Source organism: Frieseomelitta varia, unplaced genomic scaffold (genome assembly GCF_011392965.1).
Source record: "Frieseomelitta varia isolate USP_RPSP 00005682 unplaced genomic scaffold, Fvar_1.2 scaffold_961, whole genome shotgun sequence".
NCBI lineage: Eukaryota > Metazoa > Arthropoda > Insecta > Hymenoptera > Apidae > Frieseomelitta > Frieseomelitta varia.
This window is the reverse complement of record NW_025110769.1, coordinates 84,733-98,543: the sequence shown is the minus strand read 5'-3', so window position 1 is coordinate 98,543 and position 13,811 is coordinate 84,733.

The window sequence follows — 13,811 nt, the reverse complement described above, 5'->3', positions numbered from 1 at the left end:
GTAGGAAGTTTTATTAAATTTACACTTTCATTAAATTTTTTTTTACAAATAATTATATATTATATATACATTTTTATTATATATGTTATGAACATATATATATATTTTTTTTATATATATATATTTTTCATTTATAATATATTATTCAATGATATTCATATTAAAATAAAAATGAAAATTATACGCAGACAAAAAACGTAGTTTACTTATTCCCCAAACTTATTTTCTCTGTCTCTTTTCGAACATTAGGCATATAAAATCTGTTTTGAATTTTTGTCCCACTCAGTTTGATTAAAAAGAAAAAAAAAAAAAATGGATATCTGATATAATAGCTATTAAGTAGCTAATAAATCTTAAATTTCATGCATTCTTCAATAAATTATTTCAAAAACTTTCTGCAACGTATTTCACAGATTATGCACTTGCTTAATTGATATATGACACCATTGTCGCGACATCCAAAACTTCTGTAACAGAGATAATTCAATTATATTCGCAGAGATTCCGTACATATTAAGCAACTTCCTTTCCAACATCTTGTAATATGTAACTATAGCGATTACGAAGAGTAAAGGAATTGCAATTTGACATGCTGTCAAAAAGCAGGTGTCCGAATAGTTTTAATAGATAATGTAACTCGTTTCATCGTAGCTAATCAAAAAATGGAACAAACTTCCTCTCTCTGCCTCTCTCTCTCATTTATGGAGTTACCTTCTCACATTGAATAAAAAATGAAATGATACCAGGAGCGCGATACAAGAGCCAGGATATTCTGTTGAAGATAAGGATATACATATACATACATACCGGGTGAGTCACATAAGACTAGAAGCTGAAATATTTTCTAAACAATTATAATATCCAAAAATGTTTTAGGCGATGGTTGAATGATTTCTAGAAGGATATTAATTGATATAATAATCATTTTTTAACGTGGATGCATAGAAGGCATTTGAAGTCATAATTAATGAACATTACACGATCTTCTGTTATTAATAATGTTGCTACTACAGATAAATTTGGTACTCTACGAACTTATTCTAATTACTCTGAACTTTATTTTAATTAAAATATCTCCTTAACTTAATGATTAACTTTTTAATCGAGCTGAATCTATTAGTATATTAAGAAGTATACGATTTCTCTTAAACTTGACAAGTCAAAATTAAAAGACAATAATTATGCCAGTTAATGCCCCTCTCGAGACCATTCGACTTTTGTCTGAGACACTTTTTGATATAATTAGTCGTTTCGAAAATATTTCAGCTTCTAGCCTTAGGTGACTCACCCGATATACGCATACCTATATACATAAAATATATATATACACAAAAAAAAATATTTGGCCTGTGGGGAATCTTCGTCGGCCATTTTTTCATCCCCTTCTCGACGATCCCTCATAAGAAGGGGAGCGAGGTAGTAAATACGCGATTACGATATAAAATATCGCTACACGAAGTTCCGCAAATTATTATATCTAGGAACCTCTCTCAATTACCGGAAACAAAAGCAGTAAATGATATAGATCATTCGGAGTGACTTGGCTTGTCGATGAAACGTTTTTTCTCTCTAGTTTCCCCAACATCTTCCAGCCACGTCACAACTCATCTTGTCGAACGTGTCTTATTCCATTTCCGCGTTTTTTTGTTGGAGGTACGTACACGCGTGTGCTTTTCTTCGACATTACAAACAAATCGATCGTACCTGTGACGCACATTTTCTGTAACATTATGCACACATATGTTATTTATCCGTAAGGGATAATTCACTTCTCGACGAACATTGACGCGACGTTGAAGAGCATGCAGTATGACAAAGTGATCGTCCCGTTGCGTCCTACTTGGTTGTTTCAGAAATAAATTAACTCTCTGACTTTGCGTTCCACGAGAGGAAGTTTTATTGGCCGGGGACAGTTTTTCTAAGTTCATAATCGGGCGGCCTGAGCTTTAATCTCGCGAAGATTTGCTTTCATCCTTTGAGCGACATTTTCCACCGTGGCCCGGTAACAAATGTAGTTTTCTGACTAATAGTATAAATATTACAATTATTATAAATAAATATTATATTATATATAATATTTATATTTATAACATTATATAATATTTATATATATTATATTATATGTATAATTTATATAATATATAATATTTATATTTATAATATTATATAATATTTATATATATTATATTATATATATAATTTATATAATATATAATATTTATATTTATAATATTATATAATATTTATATATATTATATTATATATATATTATTTATATAATATATAATATTTATATATATTATATTATATATATAATCTATATAATATATAATATTTATATATATTATATTACATATATATTATTTATATAATATATAATATATAATATATATTATGTTATTATATATATAATTTATATTTGTTATATTTGTTTATTATAAATAAATATATTATTACAAATAATAAATATAAATGAATATTATAATATTCGGTATACCGAATATAGTAACACACACTGGAAAAATTTATATATTTTACAAAAAATAAAAAATTTAACTTTAATTAAAATTTAAATTTTGTAGGATTTGTAATTTTTTCAGATGGAGATGCCTATACATAATATTGCGATTGCAAAAAGTTTTCCCTTAAAAATTTTTGTTTTAAGAGTTAACAACTGTTAAAACGTCGATAATTTTTTCGTTTGAATAAAGCTATTTATTATTTTTGTCGAATAAAGCTATTTATTATTCAAACAAACCGATGGAAGGTTATATAACATGAAGCCGAATAAGATACGCTGTTCAGTTAATTATTTTTCAAATATTTTGTACAAATAATGATCGAGCCTGTTCTTATGCGATAATTCCCGTGCGTGAATGGCGCAATTTGATAATGTTTCAGTATCCTGACTGTTGACGTTTGTATTTTATGAAGTAAAACTATGTCGATGGCAGCTGAGATTCTCACGATACACGAACTCAATATCGTATAATATTGAATCGCGTGAGAAACAGTATGTGAACATGTCCATGTGCGTTTATCCATCATTTATCGCAGTACAAGTATCTCTACCTGAAAAGAGCTTTATATTCTGAATTTCGGTGCAAACACAGCTTGTAAATTAAACTATTTTTCTGTTCTGTTGAATATTCAAAATAATCGGTGTAACAAATTAATATTACAAACAGTATACAAAATGTTTAATTCTCAAGTAATATTGTTAGGTAATGAATGACTATAACAATTAAATAATTACAGCTTGGAATATTTAATTTTGGCAAAAGAATATTTTATATTCTCTGTGATAGAGATTAATTAAGTTAGAAATTTCAAAACTAAGTAATTTAACATTATATTATGGTTTCCAATGACCTGGCAATATCAATTAGGAACTAATTAATGGTGAACTGTAAGTATTATATTAATAACTTTTGTGTTAAATATTTTTTATCACATCGCATAATCTATAGTAGCCTAAAATTCTAAAATTACGTTGCTTTAAATTAAACCACTATAGAAAAAATCTTTCATCAATCTTTCATCCAATTTTAAAACGTGAAGTTTCTACTTTCAAACTATGCATTCGTTTTTTCCAAAGATATTTCTATGTCATTCTGAAAGAGATTGAGCAAAGGTACCTTTTCCTTTTAAAAATCTTCTTTTTCAAAAACTAAATTCACTACCCTGAAGACTGAAGTCCCTCTTTAAAATTTGTTATACGATTTCCCTTTCCCCGCAAAGTTAACAAGAGTTTAAAATATCGATAATTTTTTATCGCGTGTACGCAGACTTTCCAAAGAGACTGTATTGAATACACATAGTCTTAGATTTCTTATAAATTTCGATAAAAAATTTTAACAGCTGTTTCATCATACTTGGAAACCTACCTCCAGAACTTTCTCCATGTTCGAATTAGGGGCGAGCCAAGAGCCAAAATCGAACGAGATTAAAAAGTTTAATGTAAGCCAGTTCGGAGAAAATCAGCTTGAGACAAGCCAGTTGGAAAAGTGAACGGTAACCATGGAACATCAAAACTTATATCCGCGCTTAAAAAGGCGAGTCAACGTGGATAAAACAGTTGAATTTATTTTACTTTTTCTGCGCGCCACCACAGTTTTTCTTTCTCTTCTCTCTGGACTGGGTTTGCATTCCAAATAAATACACTCCGCGATAAAACCATAAGACGTGTAAGAGTATGAAAAGGATTTTGTCTTTCCTTCGTTCCTAATGTTAGCATTTCCTGTATATAAAAGTACTTTATACCATTCTACGATTTATGTAAAACTGAAAGAGTAAGTTTCATTAATGAAATGAGAACGCGTGTCTTATGAAAGAATTTTAAACGGAGGACGTGATATGCGTGAAAAAGGAACTTTCGCTGTCGAGTTAATGTTAGCTGATGTTAAACATAAAATAGTTTATTTATTATTTAGTTTTATTTGGTGTAAAATTATTTATTTTTAAGTTAAATAGTTTATTTATTTAGTTTTATTTAGTGTGAAATTCGCGGAAAGAAATTAGGATATCGAAATTAGCTTAATTCAAGGGGCAAAAATTATTCTATTACGGAAATTTCTGAAATATTAGAAAGAAGACGATGATGTATTGCACAATGAAGAAGCATGATTGAAAAATTTAAATTGTCATAATTTCGTAAAAGAAAATCATCTAACAATCCACTCGAAATTCATTTTAAAGCATTTAGCTCTACTTGGTCCTTTAGAACAGTCCTGAGTTCGTCCTTTTCAAAGATGGATTTATATATCATGCAGTGAGAATACTTCTTTTTCGAAAATTGTAAAAATTCAAACACCTCTACAAAACATTGAAACATTCTTTTAGAATAAAGTCTCTCCTCTGCAACGAGCCTTCAGGTATGTATTCCTTTTTCAGCACTTTATTGAACTTTGAATTTTAGAACGACAATATTCAAGAAATCCTGTCACTTTGTCATTTAATCTTAATATTTGAAGGTCAATAAAATGGTAAAGAAAAATTGTCAGATATATGTATATATATATATATTATAAGTTTATTTAATTATTTATATATATATTTAAGTTTATTTAATTATTTATATATATATTTAAGTTTATTTAATTATTTATATATATATTTAAGTTTATTTAATTTATAATATTATATTATTTATATTATTTGGCTATTTTATGTATCAGAATCTTTGTTATATATCAGAATCTTTATATATATATAAAATAGACGTAATATAAATAACATAATATTATAAATTAGATAAGCAGTGTTTAAAAAATGTTTAAAAATTTAATTCCAAAACCAAATGAGAAAACTCTTTCAGTAATACGGAACTGAGCGTGCTGAATTTCAAAGTGTGCACTGTGAGAAATGGAAAATTTTAATTTTCACGCGTTCTTTAATTACATTCCCCGTTAGTTTTTTTTAATTATATCCCTGTTCGCGTGCTCTCTAAACTTGCCAATCGACTGCCCAAAAAATCAATCCTCGAGATCCTAACAAATTTATTGCCAAAATAAATTCGGCTCTCTTCAATTCACCGCCAACATTTCCCACTTCGTTTAACAGCTTAATCAATCCGGCAGGCGGGATACCTAATTGGTGCGTTAGCAGGCATTCGAGCCTGTGAAATTTTCGGAAATTTGAAAGCGCGTGTCGTGGATTCGACACCGCCCTTCCAAGGACACCGCCATGTCTCTTCGCCGTTACAACCATTTCCCCTCCTTCGCCCCGGGATAATGAACTTGAGGGTAATGATTACACCGCCCTAATTAACTTCCCTCGACCTTTTTCACGCCTACGTTCCCCGTTTCGACGATAATTGGACCCTGTATCCACGAGCCGGTCGAATCGCAGCGTGCTGCAATCGCGTTTGCTTGTCTCTCGGCGAAACGTTTTCAACAGGGCAATGGGGGGTTTTTGTAGCTCGGCAGAGTGCAAAATTCTTGTTCAACGATTCTCTATTGCTTTTAACCACCACGTCGTAAACGCGAGGAAAGAAAAGAGAAAAAAAAAAAAGAAATAGAAGGGAGAGAAAGTCGGGTGATCACCAAGTGTCGCACGATGGGGATGAAATCAACCAGCCCGAATCGAATTTCGTTCCATTTCCTGCTTTATTTATGGGGGCAGGGTAGTTTGACCGGGCCTAAAACTTACGAATACTTTGAAGAGCTGGTAAAACAAAAGTATATATTTGATTGACACGAGCTTTTGCGGCTTATTTTAACACATTCAGAGCAACACTATGAAGAGCAACATTAAAAAAAGGAAAAAAGGGGGCTTTTATTTAACTTTTTTTAACGGCATCCTTTTACATATGTTTTGTTTACATTGCCTGTCGGTGTGCATGATTCCAGCCAAACAGGATTAGCTGCAACAAAAAGGCAAAACAAATGAAAAGTAAACAATATTCTCTAGGGATTGACGATCCAATATTTTCATTTCTGTGAAAATTATGAAAATAGCAGCTATTTGTTTTCGATGTTATCGAATTTATGTCGAAAATTTCCACGTTCTTTTGTTTATATTTTTCGAAATTGTTAAAAATTAAAAAATGTTCGATCGTCAATCCCTAGTGAATGTTACACTAAACGATACGTAACAAGTTTCACAGTAATCGGTTGATTAGATTCCGAGATATCTTGCACACCGTTTCTAAAAACCTAGTTTCGAGAGAAACGTGTTTAAAGTTTCAGAACGTCATTTTTTATACGTATCCTTTACTTACTTCTTTTACTTATATATCGCGGCTCAACTAAATTGAATCTAAGTCCCCTAATATTCGATTCACCAAAAGTAATATTTGAATCACACGATTTACACTTTATAATACTGCTTAAAGTTGTAAACAGTGATGCAAATTCAATTATTTTCTGTATTTATTCAAATTCAATTATTCTATATTTCCGCAGATTTATTATCATACCACAAAATAAGTCGTTTTTAAGGCTAGGGACCTTCTGTATCTTATTTCTAAGACGTCAAAGTATTATCTAAAAAAATCGATTTTTTGGAAATTTCAAACTGTCTTGACCTCAACTTTTCTGCGGCCGCGCGTCCTAATAGTTCTCGATAGATCGACCAGAGATTCGATCGTAATTCGTTCCTTTCTTATCCCTCCCACCTCCTCCCTGCCGTTTTGGTTCGATAATTGAGGCTCTTCGTCTCGTTGCGTGATGTCTCGCCGAAAGGACGATGTTTCATCGGGTCGCGTGTGCTAATCGGCGTCATAAATCTCGAGTTGCAAAGCCGGAAAATCGTGACGGCGAAATTGACCCGTCTCCATCTGCATAAATCAGTTTTCGTACCGGGGTATACTTGTCCGGCGTGATATTTTTGGACAAGTTATGGAAGTTTCGAACAGTTGGACGAATCCCTTTTCCGATAAGACAAGGTATTTTCCTTTGTTTGCACGTCGATTGATCGTATTTTTGGAAATATCATTAAAAAGGTAGAGGATCGTATCAAATATTATAGAAAACATTATACGAGTTGTATTTATCGTATATTTTATATTTATATTTATATTTTATTATATTATACGCATTTCGTGCAATTTTCTGGAAATTTTCCAAAAATTTATGAAAATCCATCTTCAGTTTAACGATGATGAAAATTCAGTTTTTAATTTTCGAGCTTTGGAAATCTTCGATTGAAAAAAATTATCGTTTTACGTGGTTGGTACGTTTGTCTTTGATCGATTTTACAATTTATGCACAAATTGAACGTGTGATTTGCATTTGATAATCAATCGATTAAGTTTGCTGGACTTGACGATGTATTATAATTTACACATCGTCGTTTGTTCGAAAATTTTTGACTAAAAATAACATTGTAGCGACATTATACAATCTCATTCTAAGAATAGAAAAAATCACGAGAAGCATTAAAAACATAAAACAGTATATTAGAAATACAGTAATTAGAATAATAGTATATCATAAATATATTAATGAGTAGAATTATGTCACTATATTAAAAAATGCATTTCCAGAAATGTTTTCAGAACTAGAATTATTATAGTTAAAAGTAGTATATTGTAGTTAATTAAGATAATGTCGAGAGAAACAACATAAATATTGACGATTAAACACATATCTCTTTAAATAAATAAAAAATAGCACGGGCCTTCTAGTCTCGTAAATATTATAATACTGGAACAAATCAGATCTGATTATATTTTATTTTGCTATTTCATATTTATGTAATATTTAAATTTTATATCTATATTTTAATTTTATAAATATTTGAATTTTATATCTATACTTTAATTTTATAAATATTTAAATTTTACATCTATGTTTTAATTTTACAAATATTTAAATTTTATGTCTATACTTTAATTTTATAAATATTTAAATTTTATATTTATACTTTAATTTTATAAATATTTAAATTTTATATCTATACTTTAATTTTATAAATATTTAAATTTTATGTCTATACTTTAATTTTATAAATATCTATATTATATTTTATAAATTTTATATAATATTTTAATTTTATATCTACATTTAAATTTATTTAATTTGGCTTACGTTTGCAACGATTCAAACAAACATACTTCTACAGTAATATTTACATTTATACATCATCATATAACGTATCACCCTGTTCAAATGCTCACAGGTTACAGCGAATTGTCCACGTTCTTCTAAAGTCGTCTAAAGAAACGAATTTTTGAGTAGAGTCGCGTAATAAGTCCCTTTTTTTCTTTTTTTTTTTTTCGGACGACGGTTCTAAGTTCCGATTTTTCCGTAGCGGAAGTGAAGACCGATGAAGACAGAGCTCTTTCACCTAAAAACCGGAAGTTACTCGGCCCTCCACCTTTACCGTGCTTTGCACTTAGTGACTTTACCCGACCGTGCTTTTAGTACCTACTGAGAGGCCCGAGATACCCCTCCCTCATCGATTTCTGGTAATTTCCAACTCAACCCACTCACCCCATCCTGACAATATTGCGACTGGTGTACAACGTGCATTCACGTCGGTCTTCCGGTGGCCTATAAACGTTGTTGTGCTTTGCACAACATAACGCGGCAAAGCCCTCGTTTTAATCAAGATTTAAAACATCGGCTGTGTGGTGGTAAACTGTACGATCAATACATCGCGGGGAAACATTTCCGATCGTGTAAACTGACTGACTCGAAGATGAATTTTTAGGAAGAGACGCATTGTTTCACTTTGGCGCTCTGTGTTATTATTTCTCGGAGTTTAAGGGAGGGGGGGGGGGGCAGGACAGTTTGACGGGTGTAAAAATTACGAATATACTTAATTGGAGGATTAGTAAAGAAACATGTACATATTTGATTGACATGAACTTTTGTGGTTTATTTTAACACATTGTGAACTGTGAAAGAGCAACATTAAAAAAGAAAAAAAAAAGGGGGCTCTTATTTAACTCTTTAACGGCATTTCTTTTGTTTACATTGCCTGTCGGTGTGCATGATTCCAGCCGAACAGGATTAGCTGCAACAAAAAGGCAAAAAAAGTTCAAAAGTAAACAATATCCTCTAGGGATTGACGATCCAACAATCATTTAATTATAAAAATATTATCTTATATTAATATAATAGAGTATCTAATCCTAGTTTAATATTCAATTTTCATATATTTTAATATATAAAATTATATTTATATAAATAATTTAAATTTCACCTATAATTATTAATTTTTATANAAGTTTGTTAATTATAAACTTATAATATAAGTTTAACCGCTATTGCTGGCACTTTAATTTATAATTATTAATTTTAATTCCCTTATTTAATTTTCATTAATTTTTATATTAAGAATTTCTTATTAATTTTATCTTAATTTAAATATATTTAATTTTAATGAATTATATATAAAATATTAATTTCTGTGAAAATTATGAAAATAGCAGCTATTTGTTTTCGATGTATCGAATTTATGCCAAAATTTTCTACGTTTTTTGTTTATATTTTTTCGAGATTGTTAAAAATTAAAAAATGTTCGATCGTCAATCCCTAGTAAATGTTACACTAAACGATACGTAACAAGTTTCACAGTAATCGGTTGGTTAGATTCCGAGATATCTTGCACACCGTTTCTAAAAACCCAATTTCGAGAAAAACGCGTTTAAAGTTTCAGAACTTTATTTTTCATACGTATCCTTTACTTATTTTTTTTACTTATACATCGCGGCTCACAGTTCTTACAATTCACAATTAAATTCGATCCAAATCCCCTAATATTCGACTCAGCAAAATTAATATTTGAATCGCAAAGTGATACAAATTCAATTTATTCTGTATCCGTGGATTTATTATTATACCCCCCAAAATAAGTCGTTTTAAAGGCTAGGATCTTTTGTATCTTATTTCTAAGACTTTAAACTATTATTTAAAACAAAAAAAATCGATTTTTTGAAAATTTCACACTGACTTTCTGACCCTTGAATGAGGTGCGATTCATGCAGCAGCTGTAACTAAATAATATCTTTCTGCTGGTTGAAATTAGAAAAAAAATAAAAAATGTTGAAGGAGAGAGACGTGGCTACAAATGCAATGCGATCGGCAACACGCGGTTCATTTCGTCCCTCTAATCTTATTTTCTATCTTCAACTAAAACGAAAGATACGATTCGTTACAAGCAGCGTGAATAGAGATGTAAATAATGTAAATGAAATTAACCTTTTCATTCATTGCTTGCATAAACGTATCTCGTGTTTAGCTGTGAATAACACAATCAGTGTTGAATGAGGTTTGTTAAACATGGCCGAGACCGATGACATAACCGCGGCACCATTTAGTATCTCTGTTTAGTGTTCCAAGACGCAACATCTGCGTCGTTTATCGAAATCAATCTTATTACTCAGCTCTTACAATGGATCGCAACGAAGCAAGTAATTTTATTATCGAAGTCAATTGTAGAAGGATTGCATTATGTTTATAAAGGTTGCTTTCAACGTAAATATAAAAATGAATAAACATGTGAACGATCGTGATATAATCACTAACGCAAAGTAGTAACGCGTATGATAGAAAAAAATGATTGCTTGCGACATCGATAACACACCATTATTGAACTTTTTTAATAAAAACTATGTTTATCTTGTTTCAACGTGAATTTAATTGCTATTAATTATACTTTAAATAGAAAAATAATTAATTATTTAGGGACAGTCCTTTCAAAATCTGTTGATCTTGAATTTAAAAATCTACGTCCGTGTTAAAATTTACGTTGAGTTGAGATTAATTTGATAGGAAATTAAAAAGATAAATTATATAAGAAAATATATATAATATGTATAAGAAAAATTTTCTGCGTGCATCAACCACGTGATCTCCTTCTTGCTTTATTTGCACTTTGTTTCACTTACAAAAAAAGCTAACGGATCGTAAAAAGATTTATTATATTTCATGCGAATGGTAATATCCTAAAACAGCGGATATTAGCGGATAAACAAATCACGACCAATGGCATAATTAACGGAGAAACGTGAATGGTGTAACTAACAATAAGAATGAATATTTCATCACCTCGTTGAACGTTTGAGCGCAAAGTATACCCGAAACACTCGAACAACAATTATAATTTATCGTGTTAATTAAAGTCAGCACCTGTAACAACATGGAGGAAAAAAGAGAGGAGAATATTGTGGTATAGTAATTTGGTACAATTTTCTTCCCCCCCGGTAAGAATACCCTAACCAATAATCCCGTATTTCCTGCTCACGAGAATTATCCAATATCCCTGCAGGCCCGTATTTATGTTTCATTTTTATTTCTTCATTATTCCGCGTCGCGGCCCCCGTCGAAGCTAAGAAAAAAAAAAAAAAAAAAAAGAACGCACGCGGAATTAATGGGAAACGTAACATTTAGATCGGCGAAGATAAACGTTTTTCCGTCAAAGTTTTACGAGGCTGAGAGACAGGTTTCATTTGTCACGTATATTACCAGCCTTCTTCGTTCCTCTCTCTTTATTTATTGTTCTTCATGATGTTTAGAAAAAAAGAAAAAAAATACGACATATACAGTAAGGCGCAAGATTGAATCAAAAACAAAAAGTTTTCGAGAGAAATATTTTTTATTGTTGAATAAAGCATAGAAACATGAAACAATGAACTTTACTATCTGATTCTTTATAGTTTTAGGTAAACTGAAGCTATTTTTTAATTTTTAAGATTAGGTTTCTTCCTGGTTGAAAAAAATTAAAACGCGCGGAATCAGTTTTGCACCAGAATTGTTTCATAGTCAGCATTTACAAGCTTTATCATACCTTAATATTTTGTCCATATGCTTTGATAATAGCTTTAATACTTCTTGGCACACTTTCAAACAGCCTTGAGCAGAAATCAGGTGGCATTTGATTCCACTGTTCTATAACACGAGCATGTAGTTCCATTAGTGAGCTAGGAGGAGATTTGTATTGCGTCCTAAATTTTTTTTCAATATACACCATAGATTCTTGATGGTGTTTTGTACCGGTCAGTCTAAGATCGAAAATGCCTAAGTAGTTACGCTTTTCGCTGTATGTTTCGGGTTGAAAAACCGATTTATTCTACAGCGAAGGGCATATCTTGCATGCATTTTGGCAAATGTTCTTTTAAAATGTCTTTACACATATATTGTTTTATAATCCCTTCAATTTTGTGCAATGTATGTATGCATATGCGCATATACTTACGTATATATAGCACTGAAGAAAACTATTCGACATGATTCGTCTTCTCTTACAAAAAAAAAAAAAAAAAAAAAAAAAAAAAAATGGAAAATCCACCGTAGTATTTCGTCTCTTCCAATTTCAAATTGAGACGAGTTCTTGCGTGAAAAATTTCTGAAAAAACTGCGGAAACCACGGTTTTTTTTTTTTTTACAAAATTTATGTGTTTATATTACTAATCCCAGAACTATCGACGATTGAGGCAAAAACATTGAAATCCAAAAAATAGAGAAACTTTATAATGGACTGTACAGACTTTTATTTGTATATTTTACGAAAAATTATTTAAATCCTTAAAAATACACTATTTTACGTCCATAAAGTGTCTAACAAAAATTATAAATTGATCATTTTGACCACTGTGATAGTTCTATAGTGTTAATACGACCTTTGACTCGACGTTAAACGAGAACCACTCTTTTGTCATATTTCCTTCCTTGCTCTCTTCTTTCTGTTTCCTTTCCTTTTTTTTTTCTTTTTCGTTTTCCGGAGCCGAATAATTGATTTCCTGTTAATCAATAACCCCCTCCTCCTCCTCTTCCTTTATTCCAGCCTCGATATTTAACTTCGTGTCGAGCTTCCTCGCAATTGTGCACGACTCCTCGTTTACAAATGTCTCGACGGAAATGTGCCCTCGCAGCGTAAGAATATAATGGAATTCATTCTTCTGGGAAGTTAACAGATATAATAAACGTGCAGTCGTTGTACAAAAGGGAACGATCTCCATTTGAAAAGAGGAACAGTCACATTCGGAGTTGAAACGGCCTTTGGGAGGGCATTTCAATTTTGTACGTCTCTCTCTCCTTTAGAAATCGAAACAGATCCACGTAATGTGTTCTTCGATCAGTTATTGAATCCCGAATCCCATGATTAAAACGTATTTACCTACGCATCAGCGTCGGGAGGGATTGTTTTATTTCTTGGAAGCGAACAATCGGTGTATTAACGATACATTTGCTTCGCGAAGTCGACGTCTCGCACAGGAGTCAATAGAAACAATGAATGTGATATCCCCGATGAGATCAAACGAGATTCGTTCGAATCGACTTGACGTCGATTTCAATTTTCTCTGTGGCGTAACGCTCATAATTGGAAAAACCGGGCACACCTTCTAAGTTTACGTAATGATT